The sequence below is a fragment of the Leptosomus discolor genome, chromosome 6 (assembly GCF_034619465.1).
Source record: "Leptosomus discolor isolate bLepDis1 chromosome 6, bLepDis1.hap2, whole genome shotgun sequence".
Lineage (NCBI taxonomy): Eukaryota > Metazoa > Chordata > Aves > Leptosomiformes > Leptosomidae > Leptosomus > Leptosomus discolor.
Genome location: NC_141396.1, coordinates 17,730,980 through 17,752,332, shown reverse-complemented (window position 1 = coordinate 17,752,332; position 21,353 = coordinate 17,730,980). Strand labels below are relative to the sequence as shown.

At 38.9% G+C, this 21,353-nt stretch overlaps 1 protein-coding gene across 1 annotated transcript in view; it reads right to left on the bottom strand.

Annotated features, from left to right (window-relative positions):
- BLNK (B cell linker) overlaps positions 1-21,353 on the bottom strand; it is a 99,700-nt gene that overhangs the window by 65,437 nt on the left and 12,910 nt on the right. The gene's annotated exons all lie outside the window — the stretch shown is intronic.

The window sequence follows — 21,353 nt, the reverse complement described above, 5'->3', positions numbered from 1 at the left end:
TAGCTACATGGCTCTGTCATCTTGGTTAATGCTTAACTTTTATTACTGGCCTGTTGTAACTTTTCTGGAAAGCTAGTAGTACATACTACGTTGCTAAACTGGAATTTAACTGGGCATGTGGCAGAGTAAATTATGCTGGTTAATGAATCATTCAAAAAGCGATAAGCAAGTCATTTTATATGGCCTTTTTCCAGCTCCACTGCAGAATTTCTTTGGTGTTTTTAAACTGAAATCAGCAGATTAGTATAACATTGCCTGAGTGGAAGATTACATTACTAACGATGGTTAGGAGACTATTAAGTTTGTGTTTGGTCTGCTCTTGTGCTAGGCTTCTACATGACTCCTCAACCCACAAAAAAATGGGGATGAAAAAGATGAAAAATAGGAATTTTATTGTGCCACCTTGATGCATACAGTGCCCATTCTAGTGCTGCACAAGTTAATTCAGGTACTGAAAACTGTTTAGCCAAATCACTTTAATAGTTTGTGTACCTCCATATACCTCTCACTTCAATGTGTCAAAGAGTCTATGTACCACACTAAAGCAGCAGAAGTACTTCTGATGTTCAAGCTAGTGTGCAGCTTGCAGCCAAACTTCTTAAGTCAGAGTTTTAAGCTAGTCTAAATTAAACTTTTTTATCTATGTATTTTCCTTTGTTGCAAAATTTCCAGTAAAATCCCTGGATTATACCCAGACAAAGTGTGTGATTACATGGCTTCAGTCCAGAAACCTGCTAATGCTAAAATGCCCTATTTCTCAGTATAGATTTCAACAGGGGATAAGTAAAGCTGAAAACATGTCCACTTAACAGATGTGATTCTAACCCTTCTTCTATTTTTGTGTTAGAAAGAGGAAATGAATTTGCTTGTTTTTAGAGACTTCCTAGGCAAACCTATAATGGATATGAAATCTCCAAAACAAGTAGTTTCCAGTGACTTCAGTGATACTCAGTTCATTGTAATATGATTGATGTTTGGCCAGGTCTATCTGTTTTTTCGATTAACCCCCCAGCTGTTCCGATTAACCCCTCCATTCCAAACTGTTTTGCCTTTTCTCTTACCATCTCATGGTGAGATGAGCATGATAGATGAGTTTGTATCAGGCATACAAAATGAGACACTAATAACAAGTGTATGAGACGCGGAGATCAAGGGGAGAACATGCAAGATCTCAGAGAAAACCTATTCCCTCAGTCTGTATTTAAATTCAAGTGAATCTCTGCATTTCTTTAAGTTCTTTGATATATTTGTTGTGAAAATATGCCATTTCAGACACTAGAGAACCCCCTACATTTAATACTTAGACTGTAATTATACTGTAACAAAAACCAGCTGCATATCTACATGTAGTGCGTATGGTAATTAGCACATGATCTAGCAGATCTAGAAATCATCAAATTCCTGAGGAAATTTAAAACTATATTGTGCTGTCTGATTGACATACAGGCCCATCTGGGCTCGTTCAGGTTTTGTCAGCTGTAATGATGACTCACCAAATTGCCTCTGCAGATCAGTGACCAGCAATGTTAGGGCCGTTTCCTCCCCTGTTATTGCAGCTTCAAAACAAGAGAAGGAAACAGCTATGTCTTTTAGTATAAGAATTTGATTTTTTTTCACTCCTATTTCTTTGCAAAACAGACTATTTAAAACTTTGCTTAAGTGTATTAAGATTGCTGAGGTGTAATTTCTTGGTGATTGCAGCCAAATAGTTTGTGTAATTTTCGTTGCCTGTCCAAGCTGATGTTTGCTGGAACATGCTGCTTAAGCAGTGCTCTGCCATAAGCAGCTCTTTCCACACAGGCAAGTGCTGTGTGTAAGGTCAGATCAAGCACTTTTTTACCTAGCAATTGAGCTTAGTAGAAGAGGAAGCTACAGATCTAGGCACTTCTTATGCTGGCCAATGTTTTGTATAGAGGGTTTTGACTTGATTCCTTCTTTTCTGAGACAGTCTTCAGTAAGGGGATAAAGCTGTGAGCCTCCTTGAAGTTTGAGGGCATTGGCACCTATGGGTCCAGCTGAAAGCTTTTTTTTTTTTTTCTGTATGTTTGCTTTATATTTTTTTCCCCAGTACACTGTGCTGTTGATTGCAGCTAAGAGATGCTGCTGCATTTTAGCAACAAAATTCTGATCTTAGGAAAGAGACATAAATATCTTGCGAACTCAACATTTTTGAAATTACATGGTAGCTTCTGTAAGAAGATGACTAATTCTTCCAGGTTTTAATCATCCATTGCTCCTGTTGTTGCTTGTGATATACATTGTTAGTGATTCATATTGGCATGAATGGAATATATTGTAAATGAACATGTGTGATAAAGAAGAAGTTAAAGTAGTTTCTTTCCTGGAGGGATATGAGTTGCCAAATATGCAATGAGGAACTAAAGGGACAGATTGGAGTGTTTGGATTTTTTGTGTTTATGGTTTCATATTAGAGTGCAGTTTAGAAAGCGTATAAAAATATGTTCTCTTCAAACCTGCTCTTGATTTCCTCTTTTCTACTGGCTGCTTCATTCACCTGACATCAACTTTCTCAGTAGCTCGTTTACTTAGCTCAGTAGCTAAGAGTAACCAAAACTCTTAGCTTGCAGATCAAGCCAACCAACTTTGCTCTGCAGATAGCATCATGGAAGCGGAGAAATGCTGCAGTGGTGCAAATGCTTGAGGTGTATCTCTCATTCCTCTACTTGAAGAAGCATGTCTTGCATCTGAACCTATACTGCTGTAGCTGATTGCCAGCATCCCACATAGGGAAAGCCTTACATCAAAAGCAAAGAGAAGCTAAATTTCCGTATGATGTGGAGCTGCAGACCTGTGAGTAGGTTTACGTACTTTTGTCTGGAAAAGTTGACAGACTCATGCGTGTGGACTGCGCAGTACATGCACAATGAACTTCCATGTCTGCAGTGCTCTGGTTTTGTGCCTGTGCTTTGCAAGTGGCCAGGATGTGTGCGTGTGTCTTACATGCCTTGGCTGGGTGGCACTCACCACATTTTGCAGACTTGGGGACATGTAGAGCCTGACTGGTAGGTGGATAAAGGGTTGTTAGCATGTAAATGGAGTCCTGGTTTGAGGAAACTGAGTAAGGGTGGTAAGAAGGTAATGGGGGAGGGGGGTCTTACATGGGATAAAACATTGTAACACTGTGTGTAGCATATATGGTACCTTCCCCTGCCCCGGGTTTAGCACTTCTCTAAGGAAGGCTTCGAAGTCATAAATATGGCTGTCAGAAGTCACAGGACCTGAAGTGTTTTGACCTCCACATTTGCTTTGGAGTTATTTTCCCATACATTCGCAGTTCCTAATTGAGGTTGTGCTAAGGGATATTTTTAAGAGAGTTATTGCCTCAAAAAGTTTTCAGATGTCTTTGAAGAAGGTTGTTCATACAGTCTTTTCAACTATATTTTGAAGTTCACAGAAGCACATCTCTTCTCTTCCTTACTTTTCAGCCCCTTCTTGCAAGCAGACACCTGTGTAAGGTGGTTATGGCTGCAGGTATAAATAATAGCTTGAACGATCCAGAAGGGCTGTGAAGGATCAGTAGGAGTTTGAAAAGGTCAAATTTTTATGTGAATGAGGATGAAGGGATTCCTTTGACTTTATTTGAGTTTTGTTTTGATCTGAACCTGAGAGCATTCTTATCCCTTGGAAGCACAACAGCGATGCTCAGTCCTTTATCTTGAACTTATGCATCATTTAGACCAAGAGCTTACGTATGCATTTTCAGCTTTTGATAAATTAAAGGCAGCTGAGATAATCCAGTGTTTCAGTTTTTACTTGGGTGATCAATTCAAGAATGCTTTCAAAACCTTTGTCCAATTTCAGTTTTTTGTCTTTGGGTTACGGTCATTAATGCTGTTTTGGTGCCTGCTTTGTGTAATGGTGTAGGGCCAAAGGTGGGGTGAGTCCCTGGGAAGAGGGTAGGAACAGAGACTTCCTTGAATGTTTTCCCCTGTATCAGTGCTAAGAGCAGTGGTCATCCACCTATAGACATGGCATGTGTCCTCTTTGTTTCTAGTCCAGTCAAAACATCAGATGATTCAGAAAATGACAGTTACTAGAGTATTGTCTTCTGTTTAAGACTTGGGGAATGCTGTCTCCTGAGAAAGATCTTCTTCAGCTTGGAGAAGTGAAGGCTCCAGGTGGCTTATAAGAAAGACGGAGAGAGACATTTTACCAAAGTCTGTAGTGACAGGACAAAGGTCAGTGGTTTTAAACGGAAAAAGGGTAAATTTATGTTGGCCATAAGGAACAAATTCTTCATTATGAGGGTGGTGAGACACTGGAACAGGTTGCCCAGAGAAGTTGTGGGTGCTCCTCCCTGGAAGTGTTCAAGGCCAGTTTGGATGGGGCTTGGAGCAACCTGGTCTGTTGGAAGGTGTCCCTGCCCGTGGCGGGGGGGGGGGTTGGACTAGATGAGCATTGAAGGTCAGTTCCAACCAAAACCATCCCATGATTCTATGATAAACAAACATACTGTGTTGCTAGATATGCTGTCAATATCTGGGCAGTAAAGTGGCATGTAAGGTGACAGTCTTGTCGTTACCTTACAATAATGTTGAGTTATGTTCTGTAATATTGCCAGTTCTGAGCATGGACCAGTTTGGAGAGGTTTGCTGTGAAATGAATTTGTTACTTTTTGTGTGCGTATATATATGTTTGAATATAACATTGTATAATGAATTTGATTTCTTCCTAATTTTCTTCCATTTGGGGGTGTGTGTGTGTGTGGCATTAAAGACCCAGATTTACTTGATGTAAAGCAATTTCATGTTGTTATGGCAAAGTAAACGCATAATATAGTATAGAAGTTCTGTGTTCAGTATGACCAACTCTACATTAAGATCTGTTTAGGTTTATGGAATCTGTTTGGTACGGACAAAAAGACCTGCAAGAAGATAGAACTAGGAGGAACCTACAGCTACATTTTTTGCTTCTGAGAAGCAGAAATTTGGAGCGTAAATAAAAATGATCTACGTTTAGGCATTCCATATGAGTAAAAATGTGAAAAATCATAGAATTGTAATAAGCCGTGTTAATGATATCCCCTATTAACTGGCATAATAGTCTACCTGTAATTAGTCAGACAAGATATGTCATTTCTTAGTAAAAATGTCCTTATGGAATATAAAAATATCTTAATGGAATAAGAATAAGATCACAGTACTGACCTTTAGAAATGCAACCTGAGCTATAGACTTTTGCTAGTGATATCTGGCAAATATTGTCAGGATTTCTCAGGCTGAGTAAGTCATGGAATAAACGCTTAGTGGAAAATTTTTAGATTCCTCCCCCCCCCCCCCCCCCTCAGATAAAGAAGAACTGTGCCCCAGGGGAGGGGCGGGGAAGCTGAAGAGAATAATGTAAATAAAATGTGGAATCCTTAAAATTAAAGGTCAGTCCGGAAACAATGATATAATAAATAAATACGTTTCTATTGTGGACAGAGTATTACTATTTTTAAAGTATTTATCCATTTTAAAGCGTATAAACCTGCCATCTAGTGGTAGCAAGAGCACTTTGTGTGCAAAGCGGCTTTATAGCGAGATCAGTTTGCATAGCAGATAAGCAGGTTGTAGCTATGTTACATACTAAAATTGCAGTTCCCTGTACTTGGCCTAACTCAAATCCTGTTTCCTTGTGTTACAGGGCCTTTCAAAGTAAATCTGTCTCCTTTTAGTAATATCTCACTATATAATGCAAGGTGATGGTGTCTGTTCATTGTTATGAATACATGGACTCCGGCTAGAGAAGTGTCCTGATGAACAGTTTCGTTAGAGAGGATAAGGTTGGAAGGGGGATTAAAATATTCCCATCCAAAAAGCTAAGAATAAAGGTTAAAGAGTCTCAGCAGGTCACCGAGGAAATTGTTTGGCAGCTACCGATTTTAACCCTGTTATGAATGAACAAGAGAAGTCAGGCTTCAGAGCTGTGATGCATGTCTTGGGTGTGGCTTCACCAGTGTAAGCTTCTTTGGGAGGTGAGGCAGGAGTTCATGGCCAAAACTGCGATCTCATGTGAATTCAGGCAAGACGTGGCGTCTGAATCAACAGAGCATATAGGCATGTGCTTAAGTCATTCCCACTGAAAGCAAGAGATTCCTTTGCTGGGGTCTGTGCTTAACTGTTTTCCTGAGTCATGGTTGAGATCCTAATTTTTCACTCATAATTTTATTCAAATAGCACTTTAAAAAATACCCACCCCAACGAGGCTTTAATTTAGCTTTGCCTCCAGTGCTATTACATACATAATAGATAAATTACTAATAAAGAGGAAAAAAAGAGCAAAGTTATGCAAAACCAAAATATTAATTATATTAAAAATTATTTTAAAATATGGCTTAGGGGTACCATATCTATAGTCAAAGGATGCAATTTAAAATTAACATAGAAAAATTTAAAAGCACCATTCAAATTTGGTTTTGAGATAATAAAATGAAAGAGATCAGCAACAGAAAGCTGGGTGAAGACAGAGACAAATCTGAAAGAAGGAGGAAACTAAATGTGCTTCAGTGCAAGTGTAATTAGAAGTGGACAAAAATAAGAAAAAAAAATACACGGCATAGTTTCTTTTTTCCAGCGTTGGCAGTTAGTGGCGAGATTTGGCAACTATATTGGTCAACTTTTTGGTTGTAAATGTTCATTTCACAGTGTTCTCAGTTCATAATAACTGTTGAAAGTATCTCAGCGGTATAAAAAAGTTGGTAGCATAATTCTAGCGAAACATAGCTCCACGCGGTTTCAAGGCTGAGGTGGATCATGCTATACTGCCTCTATCAGTCCAGCTCTGTTACTTTCAAAACACGGTGAATCATATTTGTTGAACACAGATGTTGATATTCTGCAATAAAACTAAAGTCACAGTTATAGAAGTGGTATAAGAAATAGCTGCTGTCATTTCAGATAGGCTAGCCTACTGCTTTAATGTGAAAGCAGAGATGAGCAGCAATCCTGTTCGTTGCAGAGCTTCTCTGTAAAGACAAGATTGGTCGTTAACAGTTGTGCTAGCCAGAGCTGAGTGATACAGTCTTATCTGTCCTGAAACTGGTAATCCAGTGCAGATGCTTAACAGTTCTAATACACTTTTGACCTTTCAGGTCTGAGTGTGGGAGCGGTTGCAATGACACGAGGCCAATTGCTATGGGCAGAGCCGCTCTGGCTTTTGTCTGTGCTCACTGGGGCTTCTCCTTGCTGCTTGAACACTGACGCTTTTCCAAAGTAGTGAAAGTGTAAGTCAGAGTCATGCTAGTAGTGCCAGAATTGTTGATGGACAAGATATTGCTAAGATTTCACAGCAGCCATGTCTGCATTTGGCCTGTGTAAGACCCAACATAATACAAAAAAAGTTGTGCTGGTAACAGTGTTAGTAGCAAGGGATTATATTCAGGAAATGCTTGGCGTAAATAGGAGTGTTGGGGATGGATCTCTTGGTCCACTGTGGATTTGTCAGTTATCAGGAAGTGCCGTTGGTATTTTGACCTCAGGCATGGTTTTAGTTAAACAAAACTGCTCATCTAGTGTTCTGTTACTAAGAGCCCTGTTCAAAATGTCATGGGAGTCTGAGAGCTAGATGTCTGTCATGCTGGAAGGAACAGCAGAGTATTTTACATTTTTTAGGACAATCAGGATTACTTTGTCACCATTGTTGGAGATCTGTTTGTAGTATTGCTACTTTATCATTTCAAGTGAAAACTAAGGTTTTTTTTATGAATGATTTGATTAAGTTTAATATGCATTGAACTACTGTATGGTTTTGCCAGAACTCCAAGGCTGAGGAGTCTGTAGTACATACCCTGTCACATTTATTTAACTGTTGAGATGTTAGTAACTTGTTTTTCCTTTGAGAGAAAGATATTTTCCTGCAACAGTAGTTCAGTGAATCCCTGCAGTTTGCATTATTTTGAGGAAACTGCCTTTTGCAATAGTACATAAAGTGCACGCATTTAAGATTAACCAGTTTTACTTTGGAAGAGCTCCAATGAAAGATTAAACTAGTTGATCCTGTGTTCTCATGTATGCTATGAGTAGGTTCGCCTATGATTTATTTGCTTATGACCTAGGGTTTCCAGTCCATTCTATACCCCAGAGGCTGCTTGCTCACACTTGGCTTTCCAAGACATTTTTGAACTTGTTGTATTCAATCTAACGTGCTGAATGAATGGTCCCCTTCTTGAAAGCTGGCTGCAGAAATAGCGTTGGTCTAAGGTAGTAAGGCTTGATCTGCAACATAAATCTGTCCTTTTAGTGCATGCAATGGGAAAGTTCATGTTATTTTTCCTAGAACATGGGTGTCCCCTTTTGTCTTAAGCTGACCTGATGGAGAAATGACAGGTTTCCAAGGTTCCTTCAGAAATTGTACTGTCTTCCTCACTGACAGTGTAATGTTCTGTGGGCTGAGCTCTATATTTGCCTATCCTTACTGAAAGGACATTTACTGGAACACAGAAAACCACTTCCCATCTTTATAGTAATGCACTGCTATATGCTTAAGCAAATTAAAATGGGTTTTAGTTTTTGAAAAAGGAAGCAAGTCATCACATGCAGAAATAGCAGCCATGACCACTAGAAATTTAGCCTCAGCAAAAATGAGCAGAGCCTGCTGCTGCTGTGGACTGCAAGTTTAGGAAGTCTGTGTTCTTTGTTGTTGAGTTTGGGTTGTTTTTTTTTTTTTTGTTGGTTTGTTGGGTTTTTTTTGAGAAAAGAGCATTCAGAAGAGACAGCTGAAAGTCTTCGAGCAGAACCATTTATCTCTAAAAATGCTTCATCAGTTAAAAGAGATTGTTTTGCAAGTCTCCTTTTGCTTCATCAATTATTAAGAACATATAAAAAATTTTGGCAAAGATAAATAAATTTATTTTAATGTTTTTAATACAAGATAAAAGAGGCGTGTTAGTGCTGCTGCTTTGGTGGTTCAAAAGCATTTTATTTTTACTTTTATGGCAAACTTGCAACTATTCATTCTGATTCAGCACAAAGGGAAATATTGAAGTGTCAGGATTTCCAGTTTTGGCCACATCCAAGAATTAATGGCCTTGAAAACATCTCTGGTTTGTAGTCAAGGCACCAGTGACCTGAGATCTCCAAGAAACAGGACATGCTGCAGAAATATCCTCAGCATGGGGCTCTGCTGGAAACCAAACTGGTGCTTTAGGAATCGGCCTTTCCTCAGGACTCAGACCAAGGTGGGAATGTGCTAGGCTGTTGACCTGTTTTGGACACACTTTAATAGTGACATCTGACAGGGTTTATACTGACAGCTTCTTTTAATAATCTTGCCCTTTGACAGGGCTGAACCATGTCTGAGGCCAGCTGCTGCTTCCAGCTACCTGAGCCCCTTCCAATAACTGCATGCATGTGATTTGAGTCAACTGGTGCCCCTCTGCATCTAGCTTATTAAAATACTGTTGTGAAAACAAGAGTCTCCGTAGGCTGTGTGGTTATGTGCAATTTCTTTCCAGTTCTTCCCTTCCTGCCCAAACAATCTGGTTTTGCTATCTGGTATAGCCTTAAGTGAAGCAGGCCTCTCCACCATGGCCTAGTTATCAGGCTTTTGCTGAGATGGGAGTACAGGGGTTCTTCTGGATCCTCCCTACCTCTGACAGTCTCTCTTGCCCATAGATAACCTGAGCAAGTTTTATTTTAATTACCTTATATGCTGTTTCTGGTGGAGGGTGTTTGGTAAAATGCAGCTACCATGGAGCCCTTTTGGTGCTTGATCCCTGATGCCGGCAAGGTGTCACCAGGCAGGGCTGGGGAGAATCTATACAGGGCACCAGAATATCCCAGTGACTTGTGGCTGCCAAAGGGCCAGTCCTGCTCCCTCCCTTCTCTCTCAGCTCCTGTCTCGCATCTCTGTGCTGACTCTGGTGCCTCTCTGACCCTTTTGTGAGTTGAACAAGCTGCAAATGAAACAAAGGAATTTCCTTGAACCGAGGGAAACTTCTGACTATAAGGGAGGCAGGGAGAAAATTGTTGGTGAGGATACTCTGCCCCGTCCCTGGCAGCAGCCTCTTCAGTCATCTGGGTTTGTGTAAAATCTCTCACTGAAGCTGCATTTTTCACAGATGCTTTAAACCTCCTGGAGAGGTGTATTCTCTGGGCACTGTGCTTCCTCTACATCCTTCATGCTGTCACCAACAGTTGTGCCGTTAGCTGGATTAGGGAAATTGTCTGGCTGAAAAAATCTATTAAAAAAAAAATGCTTCCAGTTGGATAAAACCTTGATGCACTGCCTTTGTGGCCTAGTGAGACCTAGTGCTAAGAAAGGTGTGTGTGTGTAGAATGGGAACATGTAGCAAAGGTGGGAGAGCATTGCGCCTTTACTCAGATATGAAACTGCTCCTTGAGTTAATCTAATTTTCTTGCTGAGGAATCTGAGGGAAGCAGGAGCTTAAAATGGTTATGTTGGTGGCATTTTCAGTATTTGAATATTGACTTGGGAAGTGTACTGTCTTGGAACAACGGTAGAGGCTGTCTTGGTGGAAGATGATCTGTGCAGTGCACTGAAAAACAAAAGTTCTCTCTGTTTTCTGAGTATTAAGAGTTTCTGCTGTGCTCTCATGAGGGAGGCTGAAAATTACAACAGGAAATAGCACAGCAGGAATCAATTCTCAGGTCACTGATAGGTGAGACTGGCAAGGACCCTTGTTACTTGGGGAAAGTTAAGTCATAATCCTACTTAAATGACGCAGGACACATAACTGGATAGAGAGACTCTGCAGGTGTCTCAGGCTGTTGGGAGCAATGGCATCAATCTTGGAGAATCCCAGAAAGTGGGGGACTTTAGGCCTTCAGCTCTCCCCTGCTGGCCAAGGGCCTGGGAACAGTGCAGAAGTGCTCCCTGCTGACTGCAGAAGCAGCTGCCTTCCGCTTTCCCGCATCTGGACAAAAACAATTATAACAAGAAGTGCTGGGAAATAGCTGAGCCTGAAAAGGCTGTACAGAAGGGGTGTGAGAATCGTCTCGCCTTTCAGAGCAAATACTATGGCAGAAGCGGTCAGCAATCTTAAAACTGCAAAAACAGTCTTGGAAGCAAAACCTATACATGAGAGTATTCTTGAAAGATTAAGAAAGACCATATGCATAACTATAAGCACATTTAATTTCAGCAAGAGAACTAGAAGTAGCTAATCTTAATGATAAAAATAAATGCCCTTGCTGTATCAGAAACTAAATGTGACTTTGTAAATGCTTGGGAGCTCCAAATGCTCTGATGACTGGCCACCTTCTGTTTGGAAATAAACCACATCATAAACTCCTTTCACGTTTACATTGAAGTAATAATTTTGTATGCCTACCCAGAAATCTGCTGAGCTACTTAACTTTGAAAGTATCCGCTGGATAGTGGGATAGATTTGCTGTACCTTCTTTGATACTGGTTTGTATTCTTGAGGTAGTTCTTTAGTTCCACTGTTTAGCTTCATTTTAATAATCACAATGATTGTAGTTATCTGGTATAACATATGTGTATGTATATCTGCAGGTGTCTTGAAAATGAGCAGTTGATTTGCTTGATTTACCTCAGCCACAGTATGCAACATCACTAACAGTGGGTAATCATTGAGTCCGTCAGCAAGATCATGACTGCTGCTTTTCAGTGGCTGAAATAACTTTGTGGAAAGGTAAGACTTTAAGGTGCTGGCAGGTCACTGCAAATAGGAGAAGGAACAACATATACAGTTATGGTAATGTAGGTAAGCAGCAGTATTATCAAGATTCGATAAAACGAAGATCCCTTACTGTAAAGCATACATGCTAGATATAAGTTGTGTAAGAACTCAGCCTTCATGACTGTTTTGTATCGAAAAGACCGGCTGCTGATACTGCATTCAGCATGAGGCAATGGCTCAAACAGAAGTTATTTCTTCTACTGGAGAAAGGCATGTGTAGTTGTTTATGTCAGTAGATGTCTTCATTCACAGCATGGTGAGTGTGGATGAGGACTTCTAAGATGGCATGGAAGACATGTACAGCATGCAGTGGCAACCTCTCTCCTGCTCTGTGATGCTGTGCAGCATGCTGCTTAGTGGTTTATGGCCAGGGCAGCCACAAATAATGACAGCCACCTCTTGAAGGGGCAAAGACAAAGACTAGTACAGTATTTCTGCACGGAGAGGAACCTAATGAGGTTCAATAAAGGCAAGTGTAGGGTCCTGCATTTGGGGAGGAATAACTCCACGCACCAGTACAGGCTGAGGGTTGACCTGCTGGAGAGCAGCTCTGCGGAGAAGGACCTGGGATTTCTGGTGCACAGAAAGTTAACCATGAGCCAGCGATGTGCCCTTGTGGCCAAGAAGGCCAATGGTATCCCAGGGTGCGTGAAGAGTGTGGCCAGCAGGTCGAGGGAGGTTCTCCTCCCCCTCTACTCTGCCCTGGTGAGGCCATGTCTGGAGTACTTTGTCCAGTTCTGGGCTCCCCAGTTCAAGAGAGACAGGAACTGGAGTGTCCAGCAGAGGACTACAAAGATGATGAGGGGGCTGAAGCATCTTTCCTAGAAGGAAAGGCTGAAAGACCTGGGGCTCTTTAGCCTGGTAAAGAGAAGACTGAGAGGGGATCATATCAACACTTAGAAGTATCTCGAGGGTAAGTGTCAAGAGGATGGGGCCAGGCTGTTTTCAGTGGTGCCCAGTGACAGGTCAAGGAGCAACAGGCACGAACTGGAGCACAGGAAGTTCCACCTGAACATGAGGAAAAACTTCTTTACATTGAGGGTGACAGAGCACTGGAACAGGCTGCCCAAAGAGGTTGTGGAGTCTCCTTCTCTGGAGATATTCAAAACCCCGTCCTGTGTAACCTGCTTGAAGTGGTCCTGCTCTGGCAGGGGGGGTTGGACTAGATGATCTGCAGAGGTCCCTTCCAACCCCTAACGTTCTGTGATTCTGTGATTAGTCAGTGATTACCAGTGACACAAAGAACTTTAGATATTTACTTGGGAAGTACTTGGCTACAAAGTGGTTAAGGATATTTGATTTAAATATCTGCTTTATTTTTTCCAATTTGGAAATTCGAAAGACAACCTGTAAATATAACACTTCCTCCCCCACACCCCAACATCCCCTGCCTTTCTGGGATGCCATTAGTGTGCTTAAATGGTTTAATTAAAATGTTTTCTGGCCCAACGTAATAAACAATGTCTTCTGTCAGTGCAACATGTCTGATGTTAATGATACTTGTGGGTGATAGATTGTTGGGGAACAGCTACAACGGTAAAGAGTAACTTAATTTCAGTGTTTTGATTTCCTTTTTCTTTAGCTATCATGAGCTGAACAGGTAATGCCAGTTAGAAAGAAGCAAAGGAAAAGGTGCTTTGAAAGTTTCTAATCTCCTTTGTTCTTATACGGAAATTTTAACAGCATAATGACCCATTTGTCAAGAGATGTATATCTATCTAGTACATGTTAAACTATTAGTGGCATTTCAATAGGAAAAAGGAGATCTAGTTTTGGATACAGGACTCATTATATTCGGTTACACAAAGTTGCTGGTGTTCATGTGCATATATACTTCTCTGCAGAGTATTGATACATAAACAAAATAGTATTTGTGTTTTTTCTACTTCTGTATTGCTGCTTGGTCTTTATACAGAAACATTTATTTATTTGGATTTCATGCTGGATCTGAGTACTTATTCAAGGTCCTGTGGCATGCAGTGTACCTCATTCCCTTCCCTCTGAGCACTATGATTTTCAAAAATGTAAATATCAGTCTTTTCTCTTTGACACGATGTTAACCAATGAAGTCCATTATCTACATCTGAAGTTCTCAAAGCTTCTAAGTATGCAGACTGTATAATCCTGCTCTTGGTATGTTCTGCATTGATTTTATACCATTAGATACTGTTCAGGAATGGATACGAAACAGACTTCCTTCTGGCTCTTTCTTGAAGTGACATGAATTACTTGTGAACAAGGCAATTATAAAGTGGGTTATAAAAATGATGCCAATTTTCATTGAAATCACTGTTCACTACATATAAGCATACATGAATCTCTTTTAGAAAAAAACCAGCTTCTACCAATTTTTCCAATTTAAATTACGGTAGTTAGCAAGTGTAGTTCTCGCAGTGAATGAAAATGTCTAAATCTAAGTATCTTTCTTTCAAAGCTTTACAAGTCAATGACCCAAATTGTTGTTGACAACCAAGATTAAATGCTTACAAGAAATCCCAGATTTCCACAGAGATACACACACCGTTTCCTTTCCTGGCAGTTCATGAAACACTAACATTTGAATTTCAGTCAGTCCATCTGACCACTTTGGAGCAGTATAGCTTTAAATCTATTAGCAGGTTTGTGTGGAGTATAGAGCGGGAGGAGAAAGGAAAAGCAGCATGTTTTCTTCCAGAAAAGATGAACTTTGAAAGTTACTGGAAGTTTTGGAATGTTAAAAGGCAAACCAGCTGAGATACATTAATGGGCAAAAAACAAGAGAAGAGGTCAAAACCGTACATGCAAATATCCTTTCACATCCTAGTAACAGCTGAAGACTCACATGGCTTCAACAATAACCTCATTCCAAGGATACAATACACATATTTGCAACCAGTTCTAATATTAGTCTGTCATCATAATGGTATCTGAAAGCCAGTGACGTTTGTGCTAGCGCAGAAGAGACTAATACATTAATTTTAAATTAGTCTCCTAACCCCAGTAGCCTTGTGTGTGGGAGTAGTTTCCTTTTAGGAAAGAGTCACTGTTAGCCGACTTTTTTTCTCCCTTTCTCACCCTCCAACCATTGACTAATACTGAAATTTAACTTTCAGCGAATATTTCCATTTTTGCTTATGTGTCATTTGAAATGTTTTAATCAAGTTTTTAAACCAATTTATAGTGCAGAGTGACTGTCACGTACTATTGTGTACGTGCAGAAGCAAACTAGAAATTGCATGAACGTTGAGCTAATATAAAAATCACATCCTGCTCTCTCAATGGTTTGATGGATTTGTGAAAGTCAAGAGGCAGTAATGGACAATGACCATGTAACAGCCATCCTTACGTCTGGGCACAGAAAAAGAACACAAAAAGAGCAGGACAAGAACACAAAAAGAGAAAAACATTTGAATTTTTATATGGGTTAATTAAATATTACATGTTGACAGATTTTGCTTGTATTAGAAGTTAATCCACCACTGTGTTACAAGGTTTGTAATGACTTCTATATCAATATCAATCCAGTCCTTTTTTAAGTGAACACAGGGAAAAATAAAATAACTTTATTGGATAAAACCAGTCAGTTTTGATTACATAAGTTTCCTTCATATTCCAATAAATATTGTAAGCACTTTTTTTCAGCATGGTTTTCCACATTCACTTTAGTGACCAAAGCTATTAGCAGTGATCGTGTCACTTCAATCATGGGGTACAACTACTTGTAGCTATTTCTGGTGCAATTAAAATGTAAAAATGTAAAAACCAATCTACTTAATAAATCAAGATGTCCACAGAATGGGTGGTGATGCTAATTCTGTATTTTATCTTTTTTTTTTTTTCCCCTCAGTATTGGAGGAAAGGGAAGAATAGGTTTTAAACATCAGACATGAAGACTTAATCAAAAGCCATTTATAAATTTCTCCTTATAAATTAGTGAAATTACCTATAATGGTATGCACCTCCTACATAAACCTAAACAAAAGTATTGTATTTATACTTCAGAAAAATAAAGAAGTAATAAAATTCCATTTTCTTTTCCTTTAGTACTCTCTAACTACTGCTTTTTACATGTGACTGTAATTACCCAGCCATGTAATATACTTGCATAGTATGACCAGATGCCTTCTAAAGTACTTACATTTATTATTTGGTTTTCCTCATTTTCTTGTATTGCATCACCTGCCAAGTAGAAGACCCTGGCCTTTCCCATTCTGACATGTTTTTGAAATGAATACTGCTTCTCGCTATTGTCTTTATGCAAGTGAGTGGATTTGCAGCACATTTAGATGTGTATGTGAGCATGCACATGTTCAAATGGTGGATATTGGGATAGTTGTTGACCTTCTGACTGATGGCCATGCTTGTGTGGAGTGTCTGTGGATCTGGGTACCATTTAGCATGACAAAAGTGGCTCTATTTGGCTTTAGCTGATTAAAATTCATATCCGAGATCTCATGAATGTGGGTTACTTCAAACTGAAGCTCAATGAAGGCAAAATCATATTCTAGAAGTTCTTCGCCTTGGAACCATATTTCACGTTACAGTGTGGAAATCCAGCTATTCTCTGCAAATGTCAGATTATACCCATTTCATCTGTGCTGCACAAATGGATATTTCTTCCATTTGGAACCAATGTGGTGGTTTGTGTTATGATGAAAAACTTAAGAAAACATAAAAAACCCCTCATATGACCTAATTGTTGAGTTCCTCAGTTTCTTGTGTTCCTGAATTTATTCATAAGCACGGTCACAAAAATCCTTCAAGACCAAATAGAAAATGTAGTGCTGCTACACTGTCAAGTTCAAGAATAGCTAACTGGACAGGGAAAAGGAAGAAACAATAACACCATAAATAATGCATGGTACAGTTCTAAAAAAAGACCGAAATTTTGTTGGTAGAGGACTTTCTGTTGGGAAAGTATATATGCTATGACCAAATACAACACCAGGCTTTGGGGATGGTACATATTCTTAGAGATTTTATTTGCTTTTCTTCCTATTACCTCTTTAAAATTTGGTGCTATGTTTTTACACATACATTTCATATACTCTGTGAATCACTTGAATCAAAAGCATTCAGTTTTTGAGGGTTTTTTTGTTTGTTCGAGTTAAGAATCTCTTTCGCTTACAACATGATGCTGGCACACATAGACATTTCTCTAATCTGCTTTTTATATACTACAGGACCCAGACAAGCACATGTACAAATGAAGTGTTGCATATCCCCCTTCACAGGAAATAAGGCATTTGGGGCAAATGTCAGCATTGGGTAGCTCTGAGTCAGTGAAACAGGTTGTCAGCTATAAATATCTTATATATATTTGTAATCTAGTGTTTGTATATTTTTTTGACAAAGAAATTGCACAACCTGTACAGTTATTTGTCTCTATCCTACATTCAGATGGTTAAGCACCCTGCCTACTCCTGTTGTGCCGATCAGATGTTGTTTCAGTATACTGGGACTTTTAAGTAAGTTTAATGGAAAATCACGTTTTTACTCTGTCAGGGCCATACCATGACAAATCAACCCTCAGCATATCTAAGGTTTTAATAGTTCTCAATCTTACGTTTTTCAAGGACTACGTTGCAAGAATGCAGACAATAATACCTTCTAAAAATGCAGATTGCATTCAAGTAGCAAGGGTCAAAATAGTTAAGCGAAAAAGCCCAGCTACAGAGGAGCAGTGGAGGAAATAAAAACAAAAGCATAGACACAAAATAGAAGCATTCTACAGCAGGACTCAATATTAACTAACAATTTAAAATATCTTTCAGAGGAATTTTGTGCTTGTTTTTTTGCTAATGCAAATTCAAATACTGCAGGTAATAACACCTACAGAAAACCAACTACCTTACAAGTAGAAGCTGTGCTTTTGCATTTGCCACGCTAATGTGAATTTTGGATAGATTTCAGTATTCCAAAGGCCTAAAATACATTAAATGATTGAAATTCTTACTCTTCTAAGGACTGGTTTTGTGGGACATCTGGGAATTCTAATTTCTTTCCAGCATGACTCTTTCTAAGTGCCAGTGTGTCATGTGGTTTTCCAGCAATGCAACCCAAACTTCAAGCCAGATTCCCTAATGCTAAATTCTGTCCTTGTGCACAGAATTGACACTGGGAAAACTCACTAATGAGAGATCTCTGCAATTGCATTTGTATGTTTGTTGTTCTGTTGGGTTTTTTTAATGTGGGCAAATTCCATGAGTTTTTGGATATGGAAAGACTGATAAATATTTAATAGTCTCTTCGAGCTATTCTAGGAATGGCTACAGCCTTTTGTTGCTCTTCACAGGATGTTGATAACTGACAAGTTATGCAAGCCATCTGCTGACCATCTTAAATTAAAGTCAGTATTACACTGAAATTTAGCAGTCACTACATTTGTAGCAATCTACAGGTTTTGTAGCTGTTTTGTTTGCTCCCCCCCCCCACCCGAGCATCATGCTTATTCAGAGCAGATGGCATAATGTAAAACAAAACAGGATGCCTTTATTTTACTAAGGGAAACCCCCTGACACTTGGTAACTTGGTCTTTGTCTGCCTCTGTGTTTCTTGATTCTATAAATTTGCATTACAGACTTCACGGATTTTCATTTTAGCTGAGTTAAGCCTTTTAATACAGCCATAACAGCTCGATCAGCATTAGCAAAATGCGCTCAGGCTATTGTGGGTTATATCTACATCTTCAGCTACAAGCGCATCTATGTAAAAAATTTACCAGCAGAACCATCCTGGCATAATCATCCTCATCTAACACCCCTGTGGATGTCTTTTAGGGAATAACACTGTACTTTTTTGCTTTAGTTCATGTCACTTTACATTTAGTAGCTTAATAGTAGCAGCATCCAGACGGGTTTAGAAGATGTTTTAACAAAAGTGTACTTCTTTCTCTGCTCTTTTCAGAAATCAAAGTTGTTTAAATTAATTTATTTATTTAATAATTTCATTTCTGCAATCAGGACTCAAATTAGTTCTGCTTTGATTCATCAGGAATAGCAGTTTGAAATGTACCCTCTTGGAAATTTATCTGGTTTTGGCACTAGCATCATCCACTGGCCCAAGTAATTTGTTAATATTCAGAGTCCTTCCAGGTTCCCTCTGGAATAGAAACTTATGCTAAAGCAAGCTATATTATGTAATGCAATCCTGTATTTACCTAGAAAATTGCTGAAGTTCTCCCTTCCTGAACCCAATGGAAATAAACAACTTAAAATTTCAGACTCTCCCTGGCCTGTTCCCAAGGAGCTCTTTCTCCCTGTTATATTATCTGGTGCTCACAGGATTTCCTTGTTTTCAGTGAACTTGTAGGTATTCACCTTTCCAAACTAACAGAGCCCTAAGAGTGTCCCTTTCTTAGAAAAACTCCTTTATAACATTGATTTTTAACCTTGTTCATGCTTTCTCATGAGAACTGATAATATTTATCTGATTTTAGTCTTTGCTACAGAAAGAAGTATTTTTTCAGAAACCTTCAGAAATAGCTTCCAGGCTAAGAGGACTGTGGTCCTCCCTCATCAACAAGACAGTTAAATCAGTGCAAGCACATTATCCTTGGTTTAATCAGATTGAGATTTTGATACTTTGAATTCATTGTCATCTTCTTTTCATTTGCGTGATGTTAAGGAGTGATAGAGTTTTGAGTTTAGTCTGGTCAGTGAGGTCCAGGCATGTATATCCTGTTGTCCTCACTGCTGTATTTCTGTTACATGATTACTAGATTTCCAGTATTTCTTTTTACTCTTTAAAAAAAGATACTACCTAGGGTAACTCTATGGCCATTATAAATTGACGTTGTAAGACTAGATTTTCTTATAAATTAAAATTTCTAATAATAAAAAAGATTCCTGTGAAAGAAATTGGACCCAAAAGTGAACATAAATTCTTTACCATTTCCCTCATACTATTAAAGTTGTATGTGAGATGTCATATAGATGTGAGACGGACAAAATCAAATGGGCTTAGGCTTTCCCTTCCTGTGGACACACTGTTACCTGCTGATTAATTTTCAGCTTTGCTTTCATGTCTCTTGTACCTGCAATTTTTCATGTAACATACCCTTTCACAGAACCAGCATAGACTCTGTTGATAAAGGCTTGTACCCACAACTGCTGTGGAGCAAAAGAGAGTTTTTGCTTTTTTAATTCTCTAATCTCTTTCAGTCATTTTGGGTTTAGAGGAAACAAAGTTTACAGAAGGAAGTGCTACTTGCAAATTGATTAGTGTTCCCACCGTTAGTGCAAGTCTTTCTCGTTCTTCTATGAAAGCAGTCTTTTAATTTTTAAGAGCCAAGTGCTGCTGCAAAGCTTGCATTCCTGCACTTTATTTTCTTCTACTCTTCCAGAAAGGTAGAGCACAAATCTTATAAATGTGGCCTCATCTAAATCTGTATCCCTGGGAAATTCTCACTGATTGTTCCAGTTTAGTTCTTCATTAACAGAAAAGCATGAAGTACAACTTCCTCAAATACTTCTACAAGCCACAGTCGGCTAATGCCTTCCAACTGCTGTGTGTCTTGAGTGACATTCAGACAAATAGACAAAACTGTCTGTAATTGTCTAGTTTGGTAGCTTTGCATTGCTGGAGCTGGAACTATCAATATGTAATGATAAATTAGGTTCACTCTTACGTATGCATATATATGTGTAAGCAATTTTAATAAGAAAAGTATGTATTAGGAGGAGAGAAAACCTGCTGTCTTCTCTGCTTGAGTTGTTTTCCTGACTTTCTGTGGGACTTGCTCACTGAAACTTGTAATTATTTCATTAAATAATCTTGATGTAACTTAGATTATGCCTTTACCTATTGATGATTTTTCTTTTTTTTTTTTCCTTTTTTGTAAGATCAGTCTTGTACAGAAGATAAACAATGATAAAATGAACTTGGCATTTTAGTATCAGTTTCCCACATTCACCTGCCTTTTCAAGGATAAAATAAAGAGTGGAGAATTAGGAATTTATAGCCCTGTATTGGAAACAGCTAATATGAAAGCTGAGGGATTAAATTGTGACATTTTAGGGACTCCAGAAGACTTCTGAAATGGTTAGCAGCTGGTATTTAACAATGGGAGAGTGATTATAGTTTCTGGCTAGATTTTTAAAAATGACTAATGATTTTAGGCATTAGTGTTGTGAAGTTTCAACTGGCACACATTGTAAAAGCTCCTGATTTTTCAGGAGGGAAAGAGTACAAAAGCACCCAAAATGAAGATTCTTCAAATCACAAATGGTCTCTAAAGACAATTTCCTAAAATTATCTCAGAGGGGGTGCATTTATACAACTGGGATGTTTGAATAAAGGAGAAACAGGAGGAAGTTCAAAATTGGAAAGCCTGAGACTGTGGAGTTTTCCTATTTTTCAGCTCAAGGCTTACAAAGTCAGTGTTGGAAACTATGACACAGTGGTTTAAAAATTTCCACAAATTTCACATTCTTTTTCATGTTTCCTGAATTTGAAAGGTCCCCAAAACGTGAAGGATCTTTTTAATAACATTTAAAATGATCAGTAAACTTTAAGAACAAAGAATTTGGCATCAAAAGATATTCCTTTAATCCATATTTAATGTAATTATGACTAATTTGACATTTAGAATTTGATTGGATTGTTATGTGCCAAGAGCTTAAAGACTGGAAAACAGAGAAACTTTCCCGTAATTTGCAGCTACTGCATAAAACAAACAAATTTATGTTCATATAATTTCTGGCAGCAG